Genomic DNA, 26,888 nt, shown 5'->3' on the forward strand with positions numbered 1-26,888 from the left:
CCATAAGAATGTGACCCCGTCCCACCCTTCACCATACTACGAATGCTGGAGCGAGAACATGCACGTGTGTCTCCTTGTGCCCTGTGTGTTCTGTCAGGTTCTACGTAGGAAGGGAGAATACGAAGCAAAGACGCTGATGTCTATGGAAAGAATTCCCTGCCATTTGTTTCAGGGAACTACAGGCAGGAAATAGCCAGGAAATTTATTTAAACAATCACAGCCTACTCCGGAAACTGAATGTTATGCTCGGGACAGGTTGTAGCGGGAGGTGGGACAACAGCAAGAGAAGCCATGTCACCACTGAAACACGTGCAACGGCAAGGAAACCAGCAGCTGGGCCCTCCTTCCCCAGGGGCAAGGGGGGCTCCTGGCTCCAGAGATTCCTCACCACACCCGCAGTGGACATCTTCAGCCACGGAAACACAGAGCTGCTCACGAAGAGACACGAATTGAACGTACAACCTGCTCGTTTGGGGGACGCGGGCACGTATGACAGAAAAAAGCAGCATTCAGGTCTGTCCTGCAGCTGCCCCTGCCTTCCCGCTGCTAATCACAGAATCAGAACTTGAGAACACTAAAGATTATCTCACTCAAATTCAATAGCTACAGATACGGAAACTCCAGTCCAGAGTGGGCAAGTGACTTTCTCACAGTAACAAAGCAAGTTGGTAGCTTTGCTGACACAGAACCGGATCTCCTCACTCCCAGCCCAGGCCCCTCCCCCGCTTCTGGATCTTCCTGAGGGCAGAGTGTGTGTGAGCATCCAAAAAGCAAACTGCATGGAACTCTCTGATGTCCCCGCCCATGACAGGGGATCAGCCCTCCAACCGTGCTCATGGGTGAGGTGGAAGGAGAAAGATTCGTATTTCGTCCTGTTTACCTGCACTGCCCGCCCGGGACCCTCAGGGAGCCTGACCCTCCATTTCAGGAAAGATGGGGATGCATGAAGACTGCCGGTGGCAGGATCCCCTTCACATCCCAGGCTGCAACTCCACTGCTCCCCACCCGCTGCTCCCGGCAGGTCCCCACGCTTGCTCTTGAGCAGACCCAGGGGAAGCCGCTCTACCTCCAGGGCAGAAGGCCAGAGCCCCAGAGGAGCACCTCTCCCCCTCTGCCCATCCCCCACCCAGCACCAAACCACACAGAGGTCCCTACCCAGCTGGGAAGCCCCCCCAGGGGGCTGGGAAGACCCCCCAGGGGACAGGGAGAGAAGTGAAACCCATACCTGGCGGGGAGGGGAGGGGAGAGAAGCAATGCAGGGTGAGAGGCAAATGTGAGTAAGAGTCGCTGCCTCCAAACGCCTCCTCTGGCATAAAGGCAGCACCGTTTCCTCCATGCTCGGTCCTGCTCCCTACGGCTCCAAGAGCCCAGAGAAAGAAAGAGGCAAAAACTACCTTGCTAATCTCACAGAGGAGCAAGACCCACACTGCGGTGACTGGAGAAGCCAAGATTCCATTCCCTTCCAGAACCCAGACATCGGCCTCAAGTCAGTAGGTCTCAAACGTCAGTGAGAAATTCTGCTTTCAGTCGTTCCAAGGGGAGGCCTATATGTCTCAGTGTTTAACAAACATCCCAGCTGAGTCTCATACAGATGGTCCTATACAGACGGTCCCAGGACCACGCTGTGGGCAGTCCGACCCTATCACCGTCCCCAGCCTTCCTGCTGTCAGTCAACCTGGGAGTCGACCTGAGATTCAGCACTTTCTATACCTGATCTGCATTTATCTATGCTTTCTCTTAAGGGGAAAAAAAGCATAGAATGTCCTGAATTCCCCTTCATATTTTGAAAAAAAAAAAAAAAGAAGAAGAAGAAGAACGTCCTGAACTGCACTTAACTGAACTGCTGATGGTCAAGGGCCCTTGCTATGACATCCCCCAGGCAGCCTGCCTTCCTGCGACGGCTCCAGGGCACAAGCTGCAAGGGCCTGGCAAACCACTAAACCTCAGTCCCCTCATCTGTAAAATGAGGCCAGTAAAAGTCCCCACCTCCTGTGCTGCTGTGAGACCACAAGAGGTAATCCAGTGGGTGCTTAGCACCCTGCCTGGCACGTACTGAGCACACAGTGTTTGTTGACTGTGAGTTGTGCTGGCTGCATTAGATGGACTAATTGTAAGCTCACAATGTTTATTGGCTATTGGTATTTAATACTGTCATGTGAACATGTAAAACTCATTGTTCCCAAGAGACTGAATACGCCAAGTCATTTCAGGGAGCCTCCCAAGGAGATTCTAGGAGCTTCATCCTTTGAAGTGACTTCTTCCCCTTTACCTTCCAAGTCCCACCCTCCCGCTTCTGACCCATGGACACGTCTTCTCAGCAGAACTTCACATTCACGCTGTGTTTTTATGGCTTACAATGAAAGTTAAAGTGCACAGTGTGTGTTTGACCTGCCTGCTCCTCCCTGTCATCCTGCCCCAAAAGTCTGTCCTTTCCTCATTTCTCCCCTTTCCGCCTCTCCCTTCATCAACTCACAGTCCCCATTTTCCAAAAGACTTGATAGTCAATATGTGACTCCCCAGGCTAAGAACGTCTGTCTAGCCAAAACCCTGAAGAATCACTGTGAGCAACAGAGAGAAAGGTGAAAAAGAGCAGAACACAGCCTCGGCCTTGTGAGGTGACGGAGAGGAGCAGGCGGTTCCCACAGAGGCAGAGACCCCCGGCTCCTCCCCCATCCTCAGCCTCCACCTCTCCCTGCTCCAGCCCCTGCACCTCCCAGGGCTCACCCATAGTTCCCCCTGGACGGCCCATAGGAGTCCTATCTAAGCACTCCCAGAACTGAGCCTGGCATCTCAGTCCCTAACCAACCCAACCCTCATCCTTATCTCAAGGCTAATGACATCTGATCCACCCAAAGGCCAAACTAGACACAGCTCAGACCATCTTCAGGCCTCCTCTCTGGACACTCACAGAGGCCAGCCAGCTCTTCCTCCAACGGCTCTCGCCTGCCCACTGCCGCCATCCCCTCTGGTCTCCCAGTTCGGATCTGAGTCTCTCTTGTGGACTCTCCTCAGCACAGTTCTCCCGACAAGCCAGCTGCCAGAGTGGGCCCTGGACAAGGACCTGGCTGGGTCACTTCTCGCTTCAAGCCCCTGCTAGTTCCCCACGCACAAGAATTCAGACTCCTTAAGCCGGTGGTCGAGACTTTTGCCATCTGGCAGAACCTACCTTCTTGCTACCACAGAGCCCCCAAATTAAGACCAGGCCAAAAATATCCACCCCTCCACTCTTGCCTAAAAGGCCAAAGGGCATGTGAAGCCTGAGAGTTGGTCTCCTCTCATAGGGACATTGGCCAAACTGACTTCATCTGAGGGTGGGTTCTTGGCCCTGAAGGGACGATACAAATTTCAATGAGGAGGAAAGAAAATGCACAGCCGGAGCAGTCAAGCCGTAGAGCTTGAGTCCATCTCCTCAAATCTCATTTTGCAAAAGGCACATCTACAGCCTGGAGAGGAAAATCTACTCATTCAAGATCAGAGCTCAGTCACCAGCACCAGGACCCAGATCCTGGCCCACGGTTCTGCTGCTTCTGCCAACAGGCCTAGAGGACTCTCTCACGCACAAGTGTCACGGATTCCCACAACCTCCCCTTTCCATGAACACAACTCAGGATCCCCTACCGCACCCCATAAGCCTGCAGATTCTGAGGTGACCTGGAAGGAACAGAACAGGAAGCCACGAGCTTTGGCACCAGTTTAGGGTGGAACCACAGAGCCCAAACACAGGGCCTTTGATGATGGAAAAAATAGGCCCATTGTCTTGGTGGGTGGAACCAAAGCATAACAGGAGTCAGCAAACCAGTTTCCTTGTGCCCAGAGATGAGGACTTGGCCCTAAAATATTAAGGTGGAGACAGGGGGAAGGGTGAAAGGAACATATACTTTAAGGAAATAGAGGCAATTAGGAGAGTTCTCACCCCTGGGTTTTGTTTTGCTTTGTTTGGTTTGCTCACATCCAGCTCTACAAGGCCTTCTGATTCCCCCAGTGTCTGGAGGGCTGGGAAAGGCCTGGCTCCCTGGAGGGCAGGGGAATCAAGAAGAGATTCAGATGGCTCCATTATGAGGCCATTAGGAGAGAAAGGAGTCACTCTACCATTTCCTTAATTGCTAATAAAGAAATAACAAACAACAAACTCAGAGCTACATACCCAACCCCCAACAAAGGAAATGAACCCTCCTGCAAAGTGCAGGGCACCTGTTTGAGGACTGGGGCCCACCCCACCTCAGTACTGCAAGAAATAATACGAGGAAAAAATCAGAAAAGGCTGAGCCTTAAACAACAAAGATTTCAAGAGCGCATTCTCCCCTGCCAACAAGTCCGAAGCCACTTAATACTGATGCCAGGTTGCCAGAATGTCTCAGCTCATCCCCTAAGAGGTCGCTGACCACGTTCCCGGATGACTACAGATTACTTCCTTTGAGTTTGATCCATGGAAATGATGGAGCATTTATAATAAAGGACAGGGTCCTCCCTTGCTGCTTTTGCAAGAGCTGTTCCTGTACTGTGTGACATCCTTTCTTTCCCACCCCTGCGCTTAGCAAATTCGTCCTTACACTCAAATGACACACCCCTCAGAGACCTTCACCAGGCTCACACAGCAACATTGAACATACCTCCATTATAACATCACCATGTAATAATCTTTAATTTTTTATCTTTGAAAATTAAGCCATAGGCCGGGCGCGGTGGCTCACGCCTGTAATCCTAGCACTCTGGGAGGCCGAGGCGGGTGGATTGCTCAAGGTCAGGAGTTCGAGACCAGCCTGAGCGAGACCCCGTCTCTACTAAAAATAGAAAGACATTATATGGACACCTAAAAATCTATATAGAAAAAATTAGCCGGGCATAGTGGCGCATGCCTGTAGTCCCAGCTACTCGGGAGGCTGAGGCAGTAGGATCGCTTAAGCCCAGGAGTTTGAGGTTGCTGTGAGCTAAGCTGACGCCACGGCACTCACTCTAGCCTGGGCAACAAAGTGAGACTCTGTCTCAACAAAAAAAAAAAAAAAAAAAAAAAAAATTAAGCCATAAAGTATGAAAAAGAAAATAACTGTCACTCATATTACATTTTCCATCCAAATTCTAGATTTAATCATGGTTTAACATTTTGGCATATTTCTTCCAGTCTCTTTTTCGGTGTAGCAGACTATAAACTCCAGGAATGCAGAACCTACATGCATTTTTTTCCCCTAGTTCTTACAGTTCTGGAGGTCAGAAGTCCAAAATGGGTCTCTCCAGACGAAAATCAAGATATTGGCAAGACGGGATTCCTTCTGGAGCTTTGAAGGTCAGATCCTCCTCTGTTCCTGACCCGGCTCTCCTGCCTCCCTCTTCCACTTACAAGGACACTTCTGATTACACGGGGACACCCAGACAATCCAGAATCGTCTCCACATCTCAGGATCCTTAACTTTGTCACATCTGTAAAGTTGTTTTTACCAAATAAGTAACATAATGGGCTCCAGGGACTGGGAAGTGGACATTTGTGGAGGCCATTATTCTCCCTAACACGGGTGCCTTTTATAAACTTCACCCACAACAAAAATTGGCTTTGCCTTCCTTCTGTATCTCTCACTTTCCTGTCTCAACAACAAGCAAGAGCACAAACTTCGAGGTGAAACACACAGCTCTGCCATGAACGGGCTGGATGACCCTGACCAGTCACTTCACCTCCCTCAGCCCCTTTTCTCATCTGCAGCACAAGGTGACGCTGACTGCATCAGGACCTGCCCGCGGAAGAGGAAATTAACATGCGAGAGGCATTGGGCACAGGGTCAGCAAGCTGTGATCCCTCGGGGACATCCCTCCCGGTCCTTTCCCTTTGCCATCCTTTTCCTCTCACCTCACCCATCTCTCCTCTGTCTTCCTTCTCCTCAGGGACTTACTCACTTTAACCTGGCAGTTGGCAAAGAAGCCACCCTACCCATTCTCTCGTGATTCTGCTGGAATGTTCTCCTGACACAGTCTGCTAGCGACTCAAGGCAGCCACTATGTTTATAGGGAGACGTCTGCTTAAAAAAGAAGTCCTTTTTATGTTCACATAAAATTTATACATGCGTCCTCTCAACTTACACACACCAATTCCACTCCCACCCTGTTATTGTAGACAGGCGTTTCCTTCTCTCATCCTTCTTCAGTCTTTCTCTTTACACCTTGTAAATAAGGAGAGTACAGAGACAAAAATTATGTCCTGGGCCACAAGAGGGGATTCCTTTAGCAAGGTGAAAGCTTCCCTTGAACAAGATGAGTGCTCTCCTTGGCCAAGATCAATGCTGTTTGCAAGGCACCCTGAATCCTGTTTCTAGGCTTGGTTTTCAGTAAAACCATTTGACTCAAGGACACATTCCTTGACCCCCCCAGGAGACAATAACTGTGACAGAAGCCACACCCACTCAGGGTATTCCTGCTGTTGGGTAAAGGTATTTTCCAGAACGTTGTGCATGAGCTCCTGCTCCCTAATCCTTCCACTCCTGGAAGTTAAGCCTCCCCCTTAACCATTTTCATCTCCAGCCGGCCTGTCAGGGGCTGCAAAACAGCCCCCACCCAGATGACCAGGTGGCCGCTATTCCCATAACTACGAGAGCTCACACTGACTCAGCACTCACTGTGTGCCAGGCACGATCCTTTGGGCTTTACTTGTACTTACAATCCTCACCAAAAATCCTGTGAGCATAATCATTCCTATTTTTACAGATTAAAAAAACCAAGGCAGAGAAGTTATGCACCTAACGTGGCCCAAGTCCATAATTTCACCTCATCCCCCAACCTATCTGGGCAGAGGATGCCCTAAGGTTTCTGAGGTCTCCTGAATGACACCCAGCTTCCAGAATGATTTTTGCCCCCTCTACTTTCAGGATGTGACAAACAGCATTTTGTTTTCTGTCTCACTGTTCACCTGTGCACCTGTTCCCGAACACCACACTCACAACTGCACACACAGCCCCCCATAAATGTTTGCCAGTTTCCGAGTCTCATAAAAAGTCACTTTTATTGAATTGTCAACTATTTGCACAGTCATTCTCTGGCCTTAAAAGGGGTGCACCAGGGAAAGAATGTATAATGAGAAGGAAGTAGGAGGAGGGTGAATTCCTGGAATGGCCACAAAGGGGAGAATATTCCAAATCCAGAACACTCATAAAACACACCCAGAGTTTTATGGCCTTTGAACTTTGAAAGCCCCACCTGTCTCTTTCCATGCCTGCTGGCACCTGACTTCCTTCTCAGCCACCTCTCCTGACCTTGCCTTCTCAGACCAACACTAGAGGCCTCAGAGCTGAGGCCAGACCAGAGCACCTAGTACTGAGCAGTGAGGGTGGAGGTGGCAGAAAAGAGAGATGAGTGTTCCACTCAGAGAGGACCTGACTCTCCTAGGTACACATCACCTGGGCAAGGAGTGGATCAGTGAAGGGTTATGCAGGACTCACAGCTTAGGGACTTGTTTGTACTAAGGAGTTGTACTTCCTTGATGCTGTCTGACTAAGAGCAAAGGGGTGGGTGTGGAAGGAATCACAGCTTTTTCCCATTTAGAAACCCACTGTCCCTCCCTTCTCCCTCTGTTGGGTTACATTCCTCTGTCCATAAGTCATTTATTTACTGAGTTGTGTTCCAGAAAACAAAATCTCAGTCGAATTCCTTAACGTCCCAAGCATTGAGTTCAGTTCAAGAGTGTCTGTCAGGCTGGGTGTGGTGGCTCACACCTGTAATCTCAGCACTTTGGGAGGCCAAGGCAGGAGGATTGCTTGAGACCAGGAGTTCAAGACCAGCCTGGGCAACATAGCAAGATCCTATCTCTACCAAAAGATTTTTAAAAATTATCCAGGCATGGTGGTACATGCCCGTAGTCCCAGCTACTTGGGAGGCTGAAACAGGAGGAACACTTGAGCCCAGAAGGTTAGGCTGCAGTGAGCTATGATCATGCCACTGCACTCCAGCCTGGGTGACAGAGTGAGACCCTGTCTTAAAAAAAAAAAAAAGTACCTGTCATTTTAGTGATAACCAGGCACAAATATTTTTTCTTTCTTTCTCTTTCTTTTTTTCTTTGTTTCTCTCACTTTCTTTCTTTCTTTCTTTCTTTTTACAGAAGTGCAGAATGGGTCAGGCAAAAATATTTTAAAAGGCTCTGCAGGAAATAAGAGCCTTTGCACCCACAATACCTTTGGGGACAACTGACCCACAAAAATGAAGAGGAAGGAAACTGCTATGTGCTGGGGACCTTTATGTTTGCATCTCATCTGATGCTCACAGTGATCCTTTGAAATGGGTACAACTGTCCTTCTATTCTGAGACATCAATTAATTTGCCCCTTATCTCAGAACTGGTAAAAGACGGAACCAGGATTCAGACCCACATATTTCTGAATCTAAAGCTCATGTTTCAGTCCACACCATTGTAACTACCAGAATTCAAACAAAGGAACCATTTCTGCTTCTGACAGAAAAAAAAACCATACAAGGCATCAATGAAGAGATAGGATCTGAAATGGGCCTTAGGATGAAGAACAGTTCAGGAGTGGGAAGGCAAGGGTATTACTGGAAGAAGGAAAAGAAGGAGAATAAATTCAGACTTTTGAAAGTGAAATGTGGGTCAGGTCCTTCCGCATAGATCAAGGGAGTAGATTGGGGCCGTGCTACGGGGGCTTTGAGTGGCAGCCTAGGGAATATGAACCTTATCCTATAGATGATAGGAGTCACTGGAAAGCTTTGAGAAGGTCAGACACATGACAACAAAAGCACTTTGAGGAATATTACTCTCACAGTATTAGGCAACAGAACTTAGGGAAGTGCTTTGCAATTTTGGCAACTCACTAGAAATATCTGGAAGCTTTCTTTTCCTTTTTTTAAACATTTATTTTGCAACAATAATTTCAGCCTGCATGAGCCCCTAATTGCCCCTGACTGAGAGGGATTATGAACTAAGTGATATAAACATATGACCACACGTGCAAAGTTGCACACTTCCAGGTATGCACAATGAACAATTCACAGAATCCAGGCCAGAGCTACGTGACGTCCCTTAGGATAGCCTTGTCCTCCCCACTTGGTCTTTTGTCCTTAATCTCTTCTGAAGTAAGAGACTAAAGACCCTGGTGTAAATTTCATGAAATAGGAGAGTGTACACATCTCCTGCTACCAGGCTGTTGAAGCAATAAGACACTGTGCTCAGCTTCCTTAGAGTCATTATCCTGGGGTTTCCATAAAGCAATTTCATCAATCCCTCCCTTAGAGGGGCCATCTGATAATATGCAAAAGGAAACACCAATTTTACCAAAATCCAGAGGCAGGAAGGACCCTGACAACAGCAATCCCTAAGGTGCTCACAAGACCACCAGGGTCTGGACGGCTAGTGCAGGAGGAACTGCTGCTAGGCAACAGCTGAGAAAAAGAGCAGGTAATTTCAATACTCAGGAAGCACTAACAGAAGAATTAACTCAATTACCCCTCAATTATCACACAGCCACTATCCTTCAAGCCGCCCTATGGGGTCTCACTGAGAGGGCTGGCATGTGACTAAATGCTAAAACACGAGTGAGATGATTTATGGAAGGGTGGGATCAACTGGGTCCGGAATGGCTGGGAAAGTTTCCATGAAAGAGGCAGGATTCAGGTCAGGCCCCGAATGGTTAAGCCTCAGGAAAGCAGACACAAGGAGAAATATGAGCCCAGGGAGCCAGATGTCAGCACCACCATAGATGCTAGTTTTGAAGAGGCTCTCAGGAAGGAGAGTGGGTTTCCATGTTATTTTATTCATTCCTCCCAGCCAACATACTGGGTTATTTCAGAGGAGGAAGCTGATCCTCAGAAAGGTGAAGGAACCTGCCAAGGCTGGTGGTGGGTCTGGGATGAGAAACTGGGACAGTGTAGCCCCAGAGCCCGTTCCAGCACCCCCACCCCAGAGAGAGAACTGAACGCAGCACATTTAGGGGACAGGAAGGAGCAGGGAGAGAGAGCTGTGGCAGAAAGAGAGGATTAAAAAATAGGGAAGTTAGGTAAGCTTGCTAAAGGGGGCCATATGTTGTCGAGCCATGAACACTAGACAGCGACATTTGAACTTGATCTTGTGATTACAGAAGAGCCACTGAAGGTTTTGAGTAAGGGAGTAAAAAATGTGACACCTTGAGCAAGACCAGGGGGATGGTGAAAATGGGTCTTGGGTTCCTAAGCTAAAGAGATGCCAGTCACAACAGCAAAGGAGGCCACAAAATGCAGTGGAGGGAGAACTAGATTCAGAGTCCATAGCCCTGGGTTTAAATGCAAACAAAGGTCATGGCTGTGTTAGGCAAGTTATATGATCTTCCTGGGCTTCAGTCTCTCTTCAGCCACAAATCAGGAGCAGACAGAATTAACCTAAATGACCCTAAAGTCTTGCAACTCAAAGTGTGGTCCCCAGCCAGCAGCAATGGCATCGTTCAAACAACCACCAGAAATGTGGAATCTCAGGCCCAACCAGAACAATCAGAATTTGTATTTAGGCAAAAGCTTTGGGTGATGCAAAGCCCATTAGAGTTTGTGAAGCGCTTCTCTAAAATGTCTTTCAGTTCTTTTATTGCACGCTCACCTCAACTCTGTCATTTCACAGGAGAAAGAAAAATAAAAAAGTCTACCTGTTTACCTCCTTTGTGCCCTTTCCTTCCCAACCCTAACAGGCCCTCTCGGACTCGCCCACATCCGGGTAGGGCATTAGGGAACACCGGTGGGCCAGTGCTGCCACCGTGTGTCCATAGTCGGTAAATGCACGTAACTCTCGGTCTCTCGGGTGAAGGAGCAGGAGGGGCTGGGGTGAAGTCCAAGTCACAGACTGGACAAGAGAATCACACCCGCCCACAACGACTGGAAGAAACTGTCAGAGGGAGGGAGCTCAGCCTGCATCATGCAGCGATGTCACATTTCAAAGGACGGTTTTTATAATACCTAATATGGGGTATCGGGGGAAACCTGGGTTCCAAGCCAAGCTCTGCCCTTGCAACCTTAGAAATCACTCTGACAGGTATTGTCAGACACCCAGCCCCCGCCTGAACTCCGCCAGTAAACTTGTAATTTTCTAAGGAAACTTACTCTCCTGCAACAATTCTTTTTCATCCTGAGCCAAAGTGTGTCCGATACATGCTCGTCAATCCTCGTCCTACTCTCTGTAGGCACCAAAATGAGTCTAATACCTTCTCCTACAACCGACCTTCAAATCTTGGTAAACAACCACATGCGCCGCCAGCCCCATCTTCCCTCAGCCGTCTCCCACGTGGCAGACTCTGAAGCCCCCACATGCTCAAGCCACTTTCCCATGGGCAAGTGAAGTGCAGCAACCACAGGGACACTCCGAACTGTAGGGGTGTCCCACCGGAGCAGCAGAGCCACGGGACCCCACCCCCAGTTTGGCACCAGACCCCATTCAGAAAGCCAAACCCCACACCAGCTGATCTGGGGACACTGACTTTTCCTGCTTGTGCTTCTGCTCAGCCATCCCACACCTGCACAGGTGTAGACTTTTTATTCAGTTTGATTTTTTAAGACACGTGTCTTGGAGCCTGCTATGCACTGTGTGCTGGAGAGACAGAGATGATCAGACCTGGTCGCTGCCCTCACAGAGCTCCAGGCCACAGAGGGACCCCCACCCACAGCCAGACCAGTTCCGCTCAGTGAGACACACCACGAGAGCCACAAACACAGGCTTCTTTCGCCCACCTCACCAATGCCCTGTGAGAAATCTTCCACTGGGTTTTCTGGGCTCAGTTTTCCTCATTTCAAGCTCACAGTGCAAACAAGAGAACGCAGATGTCCCCAGCAGTCCTTTGCACAGTCACAGTTGGACCAGGGGTTTCCTTCTGGCTAATCCAGGGTGTTCGGGGCTCCTGCTTCATTCTGAATGTTCTCTCTTCTGTCGGAGCTCACCACACCTGCAGGTGCAGCGGCCAGTAGCTGCACACAAACAGAAAATCTAGCAAGTCAGGAAACTTGTCTTACCCCTGTGGCTTGCAGGCTGGCTGACTGTACGATGTTAATTAATCCTATAACTTCCCTGCACTTTGATTGTCACTTCTGTAAAACACGGCAGGTGGATCAGGTCACCCAACGTCTGTGTGTACAGTGAGGGCTCCCCCGAGACAGCACCACCCCTCATCTCCTCAGTGTCCCCCATCGAGCAAATACCAGGCACACGTCAGGCACTGAAATGTTCACTGAATGTGTGTGTGAATAAACAACTATTACTTGAGCAACATGAGTCGTGGACTCAATCAACAAATATTTCCAAATGTCTACCACACTAGAGAACGGGGAAACCAAATACCCGAAGAGAATGGCCTTTTCTCCCTACCTTGCCCTCACCCCCTGCCCCTTCGCACCTCAGAGGGATAAAGAGTGTTCTCGAGATGGGTCATAAGAAGTTGTCAATACTAACAAGAGAAAAGTCCATTAGTCTCCAAGGTATTTTATATCAACGGACCTCAGGGACCCAAGCCCCCTCCTGTGACCCACAGGATGCCACCCCCACCCCAAGTCCATGGAGGAGAACCAGACAGAGTGAAGGGAGCCAGGGTCTGGGAGAAGAGAGGGGTAAAAGACTGAGGGGCCCAACAGGAGCGTTCTGGGTAAGATTTTCTTGCAGGTAATGGGGGGCACTTTCACACACTCTCTAACATATCAGGCCTAGTTAAGGGTCACAAAACTATCACTCAGTTCAACAAACATTTACAGAGTAACCCCCAAAGTGCCAGGCCCTACATAAGTTCAGGAAATACAAAAACAAACAATAAAACCTCTGCCCTCAAAGGCTTCCAGCCAATAACCTCCAGAGCGTCCTTGTGCTACGACATGCCCCTCTCTGCCCTCCGCCAACGCAGCCCTACCCCACCCGTGAGACCAGCTCAGGTTCCACCCAAGCCCGAGTCCCTCTTGGTCCCCAGGGAACTGCTGCCACTTCTGAAACTTGACTGCATTTGCACCTCTAGGCTTTATGAAGTGTATTCATCTCCCTGGCTGGGCTTGAGCCTCCTGAAGACAGAGACCATTTTTAGAATTTTCCAGAAAGAATCCACACCCGTGGTTTGTACCAAACCAAGCCCAGGCCAAGCCTGAGCCTTCAACTCGAAGACAGTGTCCACTGCCCAGCACCGTGCCCGGCCCCTGTGGGTGCTGTATAAACTCTGTGGTACCAAAGCTATAATCAACTCTCCAACGTGCTAACGGGCTGGGATGATTTGAAAACTGGGAGACAAAGAATAATCAAACAAATCTCAAAAGGGGGTTCACTCATGCCTCGCCCCTTCTCCCCTGAGTGGAAACAAAGTCACCCCACCTGCTCTCACTCTGGCCTGGAGGCTTCCAGGGGAAGCTTCCTGTTAACCTTCCCTTCAGCCCCCACAAATATCACCCAGCATTCAAGCCCAGCCTCTCCTCTTTCTCTGAGCACATTTCCTATCGTCTCTGGAATGGACGGCAAGTTTTCCCATAACCCTTAACATTTACTATAAGTATTATTAACATTACCTTTCTTCTTTTGCCTGGGGCCTTTCCAAACAAGGTCTGGAGCCAGGAGCCCCAGCAGCTGGGCAGACACACTTTAGGGCTCCTTCCCTCCTGTGGCTCCTGTTTCTCAAACCCTCTTGGACCTGAAGCTCTGGGTTCCTCGCAGCCCAGAGCCACCTGCTCACCACATGGGTCCCCCGAAGCCTAGAGCCTCCCCTGAACCACAGGGCCTCTCCCTGTCCCAACACAGGAACAGCGACCTAATGTGGGGGATTCGGTGCAAATGAAAATGCAGGATCTCAGCACAGTATTCAGAGTTTCAACACAGCCACAGAGGGCGCTATATTAAGTGCAGGACCCTTCCAAGCACAGGACCCCACATGACCACACAGGTCACACGACAGGACCCTGGCCCTGTCCTGCCCTCCTGCCTCAGGTCTAGATGCCCACACTTGGGAGTAACCTCAGGGATGAAGAAGATCAAAGTTCACCAGACACAGGGAGTGACACAACCCTACCATTCCCCATGCCCTGCAGACCCTCAGAGCAGAGAGCCCCATAGGTGATGTGACAAAGATGAAACAGACCTCCCTCTGGGCCAGGAGAACGTGGCCAACTTGGCTCTGCAAAGAAAGGCTTCATGTCCAAGTCACCCCTGAGCTCCCTGTGCCCCAGGAGGACCAGGGGCCTGGAGTCCTAAGGTAACAGGGCCCTGCACCAAATGCCCTGCAAGTGAGGTCATTGTCCATCTCTGCCCAGGGGACGGTGGCCAGAGCACTAATCTGAACCCTGATCTTTCCCTGATCCAGGATCCAACAGGTGCATCCCAGCACTGAGACCATTAAGACATGGCCAATGTGCCTCTCTCCCCATGGAAACGTTGATGGCTCCCACTTTCTGCAAGCCTCCATCCCCACCCGACCCCTGCAGATGCTCTTCCCTCTTTGTCTGCCTCACCACATTCTGCCCCTAATCACACCTGTGCCCCCACAGTTCCCAAAATTCCCTTGAGCATATCCCAGGAAGATGCATTCTCAGTCTTGATGCATGCTCATGGCTGGGGCAGCTTAAAAAGAAATTGGAAAAAATTGCAATGAAATAAACCAAATGGTGGCATAACAGACCTGGAAAATCTGAATGTAATGTAATCTCATTGGGGTAGACCCAAAGACCTTAGATCAAGATATTGTAAAATAGAAGATATGGGCCATGACACAGCATTGAAATTTTGTGTAGAGCCTAAAAAAATGCTTTAAAACTGATTTTCAAATAAAAACTCCTTAGCATGCTTTTCCATCTTCACTTTCCCAACTGCCCACCAGGGGGCGGCAACGTCCCCCATCCTGGAGCCTCCCGGGGCGCCGACCTCCCTCCGCGCCACCCTCAGCTGGGCAGGGTCTGACCCTCACCGGCAGCGCCTCAGTTCGTGGTGCTCCTGGCTCTCCAAGCTCCCCACACCACTCTGTCAGCTCCTCGGCCACCAGGCGTCTGCCACTTGAAGGCCGCACGCACCCGCTGCAGGCGGCTCCTGCCCTCCGCACCTGCACTTTCCTGGGGAGCGCTCTGTGATCCTCAGCGTAGCTCAGCCCTCGGGTGCCCCAGACACATCCCTTCACAGCCCTTCTCTCCTTCTAATTAACTGCTTAGTTCCATGCTGTTCCCTGAGCGCCTGTCTCCCCTGGTACTGGGAAACCCCATGAGCACAGGGACCACGTCTGTCCTGCTCTCTGTGGAATTCCCAGGGCCCAGCCCAGTGCCCTGACACTGACAGATGCTTAGTAAACCCTCCTTAAATGGATGGGGACCACACAGCAGCAGCACTCACCTCCGTGGGACACTTGCAGATCAGAGCATGTCCCAGGTGGACACAGGGCACTGGTTCAGCCCGGGAAGAGGCCAGAGAGTGCCCTCGCCTGTCCCAGGGACGAGCCTTTACTCTCGGAGCCTCAGGAGGGAGCACAGGGGCCTTCCTAACAGTGAGGAGTCAGGACACACTCATTCCCAGAACACTGACACCCCTCTCCACCTCTAACTTCTGGGTGACATCCCACCTCCCGGGCAGGCAGCCTGTGTCCTTCCTGTTCTCACAAAGACACCAGACTGGCCACAAACTCGGGCTCCTCCACCCCAGAAGGAGTGGCCACGAGGGGAGGACTGAGGCCCATCCAACTACAGGAAGTCAGGAGAGGACTCCTCAGCCCTGAGGATCCCTGGTGTGTGGGGACATCTGACTGTGGTCCCCTGCAGACATGTCCCCAGCCCAAGGAGTCCTGGGGAACCAGGGGAACATCCCGTGTAGGATGGAACAGGAGAGTCCAGGATCTGCCTTTGCTCCATCCAGAGGAACTGAGGGTGTGAGGGGCCTCCCTCCCCTAACAAGGGAGCCCAGGCCTCTCTTGGCCGAGTGTCCAGGTGGAGCTGCCGCAGTTCCTGGGCCCTGTTGGGGGTCCTGGAGCAGATGACAGACAGGGACGCAAGTGACATTGAGGCAGCACCCACAGTCCTGGGATTTAGGGGACACAGGACACTCTGGGGACCACCTCCCAGCCCAGCGTCCTCCTCATGAAGCCTCCACAGCCATCTCCCCAGGCGCCTCCTTTGAAACCTCAGGGACAGGCTCCTTCAGAGACAACCTATCCCCCTGGTGGACAGTTCTCCTGACACTGGACCGGGAGTCCTCTGGACAACTCCCATCCTCCCCCTGGGCTCACCCTGCACTGGATGGAGTTGGGCAGCCTGGGAACCCGCAGTGAACAGGACTCGGGCTGACCTGACCCTGCACCCTGACCTGGGGGTCAGCGCCCACCTCTGTCCAGGGGTCAGGGCCAGCTCACACCCTTTGGAACCTCGTCAGCCTCCCTGAGGCAGCCCCTGACATTGGCTGCAGGTCTCCTTGTTCCCTCCACGTGGCAACAGGACACAGACAACACTGAGGGAATTAATTCCCCCATGCAAGCACCTGGCTTTGGCTGAGGAGGTGGAGATGGACCCTGATTTCCATCCTTTCCTTCAACAGACCCTTCTGGTCCCCCGCCACGTGCCTGCTGTGTCCTACCTGATCCTTCCAGGGGCCTCTGAGGTCCCTGCTCTGCCAGGGGTCCCTGTGCAGATCCCCACTCCCTCCTGGCACGCCCCATGGGGAAGGTGGAGTGACCACAGGAGGGTCAACTGGGCAGAGGGCAGAGGCCACCCAGGACAGTCAGGAAGAACATGGACAGGCCCTGAGCCACGGCTCAGCCACTAAACACGGAGAGGAAGGGTCTCCCTGAAGCCTTCCCCGGAGGACAGTAGAGTCCAGAAGTCCCCAACCTCCCTGCACCACTGTCCTCTCTTCCCAGGACACGAGGAGGTCGCCCCCTCCACACCCAGGAGCTGCAGCTTCTCCTCACACCTCCAGGCCTGGGGCTCTGTGCCTGGGTCAGAAGCCAGGATGGTGACTCTGGAGATAGAGGACGGGTCCCTTCCCAGTCATCACTCAGCTGCCCCTTTCAGGCCCCCAGAGCTTTCCCTGCCACTTGCATGCTGGGCATCACCCTCCTCCCCAGAGAACTGGAGAACATGGGAAGACCCAGGGCACAGCTGGGTTTCTTTGTCACAAAGGAAACATTCCCCCAGTTTGGGAGCCCCCATGGTTCCATGTGCAGTGCTGACAGACCTCATAGGGTCAGTGCTGGAATGTCAGGTCATCCTCTCAGGACACAGGGGACCCCATCAACCCTGCTTCTCAAAGTGTGGTTTAGGAACTGGAATGTAAACAGAGGAAAAGGGGAAAGAGGAACAAAGGAAGCAGGACTAGAGGGGAGGGAATAGGGAGGCGTCCTGGGCACAGATCCTGTCCCCAGCACATGTGACCAGCCAGCTCTGGGCCCCAGGGAGGAGGCTAAGCACAGAGGGAGGAAGAACAGCAGAGCTGACGGGTCAGAGCAGCCGTGCTCAGGAGCATTCATGGAGCTAAAGCTCTTCTGTACAGAGGGCGGAGCAGACAGCAGAGACCAAGGAGCCCTCCTCAGCCGCCCCCCGCAGAGGGCGCGTCCCCTGGCAGGGGCTCCTGCTCACAGGTGAGAGGGACGATTCCCTGGGGATGGGTGCAAGGAGAGAGCACAGACACCGGCTGGGGTCTCCTGAGGAGGATGGGGCTCTGAGAGAGTCAGAGGGCTTCTGTTGGAGCCTGAAGGTGGAGGGGGATGTTCAACAACAAAAGTTCTCAGTGAACTAGAATTGCTAAGGGTCAAGAAAATCTCAAGTGTTCTGTGTTCCTGGTGAATCACCACTGGCTACTACACTGTGAAAAATCATAGTAACTATATCTGAGTGACACTTAACATAAAAACATTAACAGGGCATCAACCATTGTCCTGAGCCACCAATCTCAGAAATTGGGAAATAAACACCAGGACGTGGCTGGCCCTGGGAATGGTCATTCACTCACCCACAGGTGTCCACAGCCTGTCCCAGGCTCTGGGGCACAACAAAGGTCAGACATGTCCCTGCCATCACGGAGCTCATGTCCCAGTGGGAGGAAGACAGACAAGCAGAGAGATCTCAAATGTGAGGCCAGCTGTGGACAAGAGCCACGGAGGGAACAGGCAGGGAAAGGTCAGGAAGGGAAGACCCAGGGTCCCTAGAGGAGGTGGCCAGGGAAGGTCCCTCCCACGGACACCCCTCAGTGTGAGCCGGGATCTGAGGGCAGTGGGGGCTGAGCCATACAGACACCTGGGAAGAGGATTCCAAGCAGGGGCATGGCCAGTCCAGAGGCGCTGGAGTGATGGTGATCACACTGCTGACCTTGACCCAAAGGACACACACACACACACACACACACATTCACACCCCAAGGCTGAGGGTGAAGAGACCTACTCAGGACCCAGGCCCCATCGTTCCATCCCAATTCCAAGGGCCCAATATGGATTGATTCTCTCTCTTCCCTCCTAGTCTCACTTTTAACCTTCTGGAACCCTCCCGCCACTGGCGAAGCTATTGTTCATTCCCTGCCGTTCAGTGCCTCAGAGGGGACGAATGTTCTTCTATTTGTCTACAATTGGCCATTGGATGTCTATGGCTATGGATGGTACAGAGGGAAAATGATTAAGAGCAACAATCTACTTGCAACCTTTGTAACAGACACTGTAGAACAGAGGCTAGGGCCTGCATCCAGTGGTCGTGACACCATACACCCCAATGCAACCCTGCTGTTCCGAAACGTCTCCCTGAAGGATGCAGGATACTACACTCTACTAATCGTACGTGGAAGTCTCAAGAATGACCTAGTGACTGGACAGTTCCACGTATATCGTGAGTGATCCCTCTGTGACCTCTGGGTGTTGTGGGGGTAGATGGAATGGACTGTGCCTGCCTCCTCCTTTGCATCATGTCCCATGGTGGGGTTTGGGCACTTAGTGCAGGACACACAGGGAAGACAAACGTCAAAAGATCAGAATCCTTTCCTGCGTCCAGACCCTGCAGACATTCCCTGCAGAGGAAGGACCGGTGTGACCGGTACCTCAGCAGGGAGAGATCAGCCTCAGTTCAGCCCCCTGTGCCCTCCCCATGGACATGGCCCTAGGAAGGACCCTGTAGGACCCAGTCAGGGCCTGGCCTGAGGGCCCCCCTGGGATCCTCACAGAGAAGCTAAGGCCCAGGGCTCCTGAGTCCAGGTGACCCTGGGGAGCCTGTGGAAGGGCTTGGTTTTGGTCCCCTGGGCAGGGCTGTCTGAGGGCAGCTCAGTCATCAGCCAGGGCCTGACCCCAGAGCCTCATCTGGGCAAGGGCAGAGCCAAGTCCTTCACCTGAGACGTGCTGTGGAGAGGACAGAAGGACCGGCTCCCCAGGCCATCAGCCCAAGGATGGGGAAATAAGAGATGCCCTAGGGCTTTCAGTGTCCCCAGGGCTTGTAACTGAGGAGACAAAATATTTCTGGCAGCTGCTTGTCCACCAGGGATCAGGCCCAGGGCTGCTCTCTCAGGGAGGCAGTAACAACAGATGTCGTGTGCTTGGGCAGCTCCTCTGCGTCAAGCTGTAGGTCAGGTCTGTGACTATTTTAAGGTTAATTCATAGATAGCCTGGAAGCCTAACATTATGTATCTTACCCTATTGTGGGGAAACTGAGGCATGGGGTGATGCAATCACTGAACCAGGGTCACACGAACAGGAGTGGCAGCTCAGAGTCACACAAGGTCTGTCTGCAGCCACACCCATGTCCTCTCCTCCTCCAGAAAGGGGTTCTTAGGTTCCATGGATGCCAAGGTCATCCATTGGTTCAAATCCTTTCTTCTTGGGCATCCAAACCTTAGAGGAGTGAGGAGCAAATGAGAATTAATCCGTTTTACTCTAGAACTAAACCAACAATCAGAGTCAGGGCTGGGAATGCCCAGGCCTCCCCCTCAGACCCCCTGCCCACTGGACTCTAAACCACGTGCTTCCTGGTGTGTCCATGTCACTTCCACGGAGGGTACAGGAAAGACGTGGCTTTCTCTCTCCCCACTCACACCCTGCACCAGCACAGGGCCCAACGTGCAACACTCTCAAGTAGTTCTTTGATGAAGGAGGGAATGAATGAATGAATGATCCATAACCTCTTCAGAGACTGGATCCTGGATGCAGAATCCTAGGAGGTTCTGACCCCACCTGTTCCCTGCCCCTCAGGGCTGAGACCCTGCCACAGACTTTTACTCTCTTCTAGAGTAACATTCCTTTCAGCAACGAGTATCAGACCCTTGTGTATTAATGATAATTTTCACATAGGGAAGAAGTTTAGCTGCTGCTCAAATTTCTATCCCATCTGACCAACACACATGGTCCATGAGGGCCAGATTTCCAGCACGTTCATGCTCTCCTCTTTCCACAAGTCTATTCGGCATTTGCAAATGTCCATGTGTGTTTCTGCAAAGATCCACATGGTCCTCACCTGTCCCTGCAGGAGAAGAAGGGACATTAAAGACCAAAGACAGGGAACATGGTTCTGCTCCAAATTGACCTGCTCCTGCCTGAGCCCTCACTCTTTCTAGATAATTTCTGGAACCTCCTCCACCACTTATTGGGTCACTGGCCAAGTCAGTGACTGTCACCTGGGCAGAACTGCCCCACCTCCAGGCCCTGCAGCCTGAGAACTCAACTGGCCCCTAGACTTGCTCCTGGTCTCCCTGTGTTATGTCCACTCAACACCCAGGCTTCACTATCACCCATCTCTAGGGCGTCCTTGAGAGGTGAGGCCTCAGAGAAAACACACCTCGGCTGGGCAATGTAGGACTGTGCAGCTGGAAGGGGTCAGCACCCACATGTCCCGAGGCCACTCAGGCAGTCAGCAGGTCAGGGAAAGACCAGGAGAGGTGCCAGGGAATCTCTGACTCCCGGTCCTGTGTCTGTCCACAACTCAACGCAGCTGCTGCTTAATTCACACTTGAGAACGTCTGTGTGTCTCCCAGAGAGAGCAGGCGGCCTCATGTTCTCTGAGCCCTGAGATCATCAAGCATCTGTCTCGTGACATGCATGCCTGCCTTGGTCTTTGAGGACTAAGGTTGGCTGAGAGGTGAGAGACTCTAAATCTGATTGAATGATGCCTTTGGAGGAATCAAAGGTACCACACAGGGCAATCATCTATTATCTGTACAGCAGAGTTACCCAAACCCTCCATCACAAGCAATAACTCCAAGCCCGGGGAGGATGAACACTCTGTAGCCTCAACCTATAAACCAGAAACTCAGGACACAAAATACCTGTAGCGGATAAATAGTCAGAAACCACTGGTCAATCTCAGGATGGAGCTGTCTCAGGACAACAGGACTCCCACTTTACTCAGTGTCACAAGGGATGACCCAGGACCCTTTGTGTGTGAAACATAGAACTCAGTGCCAGCCACAGTGACCCAGTCACCCTGATTGTGCTCTGTGAGTATATTCTATTCCACTGTGGCAGGAGCTGCCAGCCCAAATCCACATGGACAGACCCAGGCCACTCAGTCCCTCTTGGGTCCAAGTGCACAGACCCTCACCCGTGAACACTCAGGCTGGCCAAGACTTCCTGTCCCAGGCAAACCTGGGCAGGCCCAGCCTTGACCAAGAATAGGAAGGATGGGCTGCTGCTGTCCTAGGAGGCTTGGGGCTAACAACCTGTGATGAGAGAAACAGGTCAATGTCTCAGGCTCAGACTCAGTGAATGCAGGGTTATTGCTGTGACCTTTCTATTTAAGAGATGGTGTCTCACTACATTACCCAGGCTGGTTTAACTCCTGGCCTCATGTGATTCCCTTGCCTCAGTCTCTGGCCACCATGCCCAGCTTGCTTGAGACATTTTAAAACAAGATTGGGACACAACTCAGAGGGACACTGTAGCCCTTCTGCAGACCAGGAGCTTCCCTTTCCCTCTGATGACATCACATGTGGCTTTATACTCTTTGTCCAGATGGCCCCGACAGCCCCACCATCCGCCCCACCCGCCAGACTCCTATTACCATCCAGGTGCAAACCTCAATCTCTCCTGCCACACGGCCTCTAACCCTCCTGCACAGTATTCCTGGCTTATCAATGAGAATCTCCAGCAACCCACACAAGAGCTCTTCATCCCCAACGTCACTGGGGATGAAGGCCCTATGCTTCCCATGCCCACAATTCTGCCACTGGCTTCTATAGGACCACAGGCAAGAATATCACAGTCTCTGAGCTCACACCTGTAATCCCAGTGTTTGGGGAGGCAGAGGAGGGACAATCACTGGAGGCCAGGAGTTAAAAACCACCCTGGGCAACATAGTGAGAGCCCATCTCTACAAAAAAAATTTTTTAATTTGTTGGGCGTGGTGATGTGCACCTGTCTGTGATGAAGCAGGAGGCTGAAGCAGGAGCATCACTTAAGCCTAGGAACTCAAGTTTACAATAAGCTGTGATCACGCCAAGGCACTCCAGCCTGGGCAACAGAGCGAGATTCTGTCTTTAGTAAACGGATCCCTGGAGGTTGGCCCTGGGCTCTGGGTTGGAGTCTGTTGCTTTTCAGAGAAGAGCCAGGAAGAAATGATTTCCCAGTCTGTGTCCTGGGTGCAAGCAAATCCCAGCTTCCCCCCAAGCTCTCCCACTCCGTCCCGTCTCTGCAGACTGTCTGCTCCCCTGGCTTCTCTGATTTCGCACACCTGACCTTAGGTCCAGTCTGGAGTATGGCGAGGGGGTTCCCTCAGCCCCAGAGAGCCCCATCTAGTCAGGGAGGAAGGATCCTCAAGGTCAAGTGGCTTCTCTCTGTCACCAACACGTCCCTCTCTGTCATCCCTTTGTTTTCTTTTACCTACTCCATGAGCTACAAGGAACATAGGAGGTTTCAAAATAGGTTCATATTATTTTTTCCCCAAATGAGAGGAGGAAACCCCCTCAGAGGAGAGATAAACATCTCAAAGCTCTGCTCTCTGCTCTGCTCCTGGCTCATCTGGTGACTGGCTCTGCTCTGACTGCATCTAGGGTGGGGCAGGCCATGTGGAGAAGGTGCCCCGGTGGCCTGGCCTGAATCTGGCCACATTGTGCTACCAGTTGACACCAGAGCCTCTCCCGGGTCAGGCTGCAGGAAATGGGAAGGGAGAGAACCTGAGGGCAGACTCCTGACCTGTGTCCTGGCTCTGAAGTCACCAACTACATAAAGCTGTGGACACCGCACCTGAGACACACCACAGAGAATAGCAAGTGATGGCCCCGTGGAGAAACAGGGAGATCTGCCCATGGAGTCTCTGCATGGCGAGGAAGGGGAAGTTCCAAAAATGCATGTTGACAGAGAGGGCACGAGCACCAGCCTTTTATTTTAGTTGTGGCAAAATACACATAACATAAAATTTACCATCTTAAACATTTTTAAGTGGATGGTCCAGTGGCATTAAGCACAACCACATTGTTTTGCTACATCACCCCCATCCACCCACAGACCTCTTTTCATCTTCCCAAACTGACACTCTGTGCCCATTAAACACTAATTCCCCATTTCCCATCCCCCGCCAGCCCCTGGCAGCCACCATTCTACTTTCTGTCTGTGTAACTTGATTACTCCAGGTACCTCATACAAGTGGAATCACACGGTGTGTTTCCTTTTGTGACAGGCTTATTTCATTTAACATAACATTTTCCAGTTTCATCCATGTTGTAGCATGTGTCAGAGTCTCCTTTCTCCAAAAGACTGAACCCTATTCCATTGTATGCCCTGGTGTTTATCCACTAATCCGTCTACGGGCACGTAGGTTGTTTCCACATCTCGGCACCTGTGAATGACGTTGCTATCCACAGGGACGTGCAACTATCTCTTCAAGACCCTGCTTTCATTTCTTTTGGATGTGTACCCACAGTGTGATCACTGAATCATGTGGTACTTCTGTGTTAAATTTTGCAAGGAATCACAATACCATTTTCACAGATCATGAAGCATTTTGTATTCCCATAAACACTGGACAAGAGTTCTAACTTCTCCACATCCTCGCCAACACTTGTTACCTTCTTAGGTTTTTTTTTAGGAGCCATCGTAATGGGTGTGAGGGAATATCTCATTATGGTTTTGATTTGCAGTTCCCCAGTGATTAGTGATGTTCACATCTTTCATGTGGTTATTTTCCATTTGTATATCTTCTTTGGAGAAAAGTCTATTCAAGTCCTTGACCCATTTTTCAATCAATTCATTTTGTCTCTTTTTGTTGAATTGTACAAGTACTTTATACTTATGAGATGTATGATTTGTGAACATTTTTCCCATCCTGTAAGTTGCTTTTTCACTTTGTTGATTGTGTCCTTTGCTAAACAGAAGTTTTTAATTTGGAGATACTCCATGTCATCTGTATTTACTTTTGTTACCTGTGTTTTTGGTGTCATATCCAGAAATCATTGCCAAACCCAAGGTCTTGGAGTTTTCTTTGTACATTTTTTTCTCACAGTTTTTTAATTTTAGGTATAATGTTGAGGTCTTTGATCCTTTCTGAGTTAGTATTTGACTATGGTGTAAGGCAACTTCAGTTTTTTAAACATGTGGATGTCCAGATTTCCCAGCACCATTTATTGAAAAGACTGTCCTTTCCCCACTGGATGGTCTTGGCAACTTTGTCAAAAAATTCTTTCACCGTATATGTGAGTGTTTATCTCTGCAATCTCTATTCTATTCCATTGGTGTATATGTCTTTTTATGCCAGGAGCACACTATTTTGATTACTGTAGCTCTGTAGTAGGTTTCAAATCTGGAAGTGTGAGACCTCCAATTCTGTTCTTTTTTAGAATGTTTTTGGCTATTCTGAGTACCTTGGATTTCCATATGAATTTTAAGATGGGTTTTCTATTTCTGCAAAACCTGTCGTTGAGACATTTATAGGAATTTTACTGAATCTGCATATAGCTGTGGGGAGTTTTGGCATCTTAAAAATATTAACTCTTCCAATTCATGAACACAGGATGTCTTCATATTTATCTGTTTCCTCTTTAATTTGTTTCTGCATCATTGTATATTTTTCAGTACAAGTCTTTCATCTCCTTGATTAATTTTATGCCTGTGTTTTTTTCTGTCTGATGCTATTGTAAATGAATTGTTTTATTAATTTCCTTTTCTCATTGTTCATAGTTAGTGTATAAAACACACATGCTTTTTGCCTGTTAATTTTATATCTTCCAACTTTGTAAACTTTATTAGTTCTAACAATTGTGTGTGTGTGTGTGGAATCTTATGGTTTACCACACGTAAGATCATATCATCTGCACAGACAATTTTTCTTCTTCTTTAGAAATTTGGATGCCTTTATTTCTTTTTCCGGTGTATTTGTTCCAGGCAGGACTTCAAGTACAATGCTGAATTGAAGTGATAAAGGCAACATACCTGGCTGGCCCGAGTGCAATGGTGTTTTACAACTAATTGATCACAACCAGTTACAGATTTCTTTGTTCCTTTTCCAGTTCACTGCTTCACTGGACTAGCCTTAAAAACAAAACAAAACAAAACAAAATAACACCATCCTTGTCTTGTTCCTGATTTTAGAGGAAGAGTTTTCATGTTTCTCCTTGAATCAGATGTTAACTGTAGAATTTTCATGTGTGGCCTTTATTGTGTTGAGGCACATTTCTTCTATTCCTAGGAGTGCTAGTCTTTTGTCAAAACTGTGAACACTTCTCTCTAGAGATTTTCTTCACTGTGATATTCAATATGCAGACCAGGAAGTAAAAATTCTCTTAGATTGAGAAATCCTTTAGGTTGGAACCTCTCCGGGTAGGTCCTAAGATCTTAAAGACTGAGTTGGGTGTCCTTGTTCCATAATAAAATAACCCATAAGAGGAAATGACCTCCTTATTTCATGTAAATCTGTCCTGGAAAACTATGAACGCAACTGGCAAGGACGCCTTCCCCAGCAAACCCACAAGTTCTTAGAAGGCGTGAGGTCTGATCTTTATGCAGTCAGAGAAAGTGCCAGGAAAGGGTCACCCACATGTCAATGGGAGAAACATTCCATCAGGCAGCGAGGACACTGGACACACAGGACGAGAAGAGGTTCCTCCTGCAGATACGATGGTGATGTCCCAGGGAGCAATCAGGGGTTAGCCTGGGGTAATCTGGGGTCTGAGGGTCAGAGGGGAGGTGCTGCCCTCTCCTTACAGATTGTCACCTGAACAAAGACACCCAACTTTCTGCAGAGGGTCAGGACCATCTCCTGGGTGGTCACTCGCTGGGTGCCCAGCTCACTGGGCAAAGCTAACCTGAGGTCTCTGAGGAAAGAGCATGTCCCCAGGCCCCAGGCCATGCTCAGTCGGTCACCTCCTCTGTCTTCAGAGACAGCGGCTCAGCCCTCCAGCTGCTGAGCCAGCAGCACCACAGTCACAGAAGAGAGGAGCCCCTGGTACTGACCTGCCTCAGAGATGACACTGGAACCTCCAACCCATGGACCTTCAATAAGCACAGTCTGCGGGTCACGGAGGAGATGGAGCTGTCCTGAGACTGCAGTGTGCTCGGCATAGACCCCGACAGGAGGGAGGATGCCAGGGAGTGTCACTGTGAGGTCTCCACCCCCGTCAGTTCCAGCAAAAGTGACCCCCTCAGACTGACTGTGAACTGTGAGTCATCTAAGTCCCCTCCTGTCAGTTCGTAAACTCTTTAAGTTGATTTTTTTTCCTGTAAAGCGATCCTTGTGATGCACTTACTTTGGAGCTGCGGTGAATAATCAATGGGATGAAGGTGGAAAGTCCTTAGAAGATTTGCATTCAGTCAATAAACGCTCAAAACTGTGAACTGACACTGTCATTACTGTTGGCTTAAGGTCCCATTCAACACCAGATCTCACCGCTTGTCCATCTCACTGTGTCATCTCCACAGTGAGGGTGACACCGTGTTCTGTAGGGAGAGGGATACCCTGGGCCAAGACCCAACAAGAGACAGACACTGACAAGGACGTGATCTCTCCCCATAGGATTTCACCATCACCCAGGAAAGATGCTCCCAGGCACCTCTGCTCACAGCA

The 26,888-nt window shown here is 50.4% G+C and overlaps 1 pseudogene; it reads left to right on the forward strand.

Annotated features, from left to right (window-relative positions):
- The first annotated feature begins 16,586 nt into the window (after window positions 1-16,586).
- LOC138374182 (carcinoembryonic antigen-related cell adhesion molecule 1-like) lies at window positions 16,587-26,366 on the forward strand (annotated as a pseudogene).
- Window positions 26,367-26,888: the final 522 nt, after the last annotated feature.

Source organism: Eulemur rufifrons, chromosome 24 (genome assembly GCF_041146395.1).
Source record: "Eulemur rufifrons isolate Redbay chromosome 24, OSU_ERuf_1, whole genome shotgun sequence".
In the NCBI taxonomy this organism is placed as follows: Eukaryota; Metazoa; Chordata; class Mammalia; order Primates; family Lemuridae; genus Eulemur; species Eulemur rufifrons.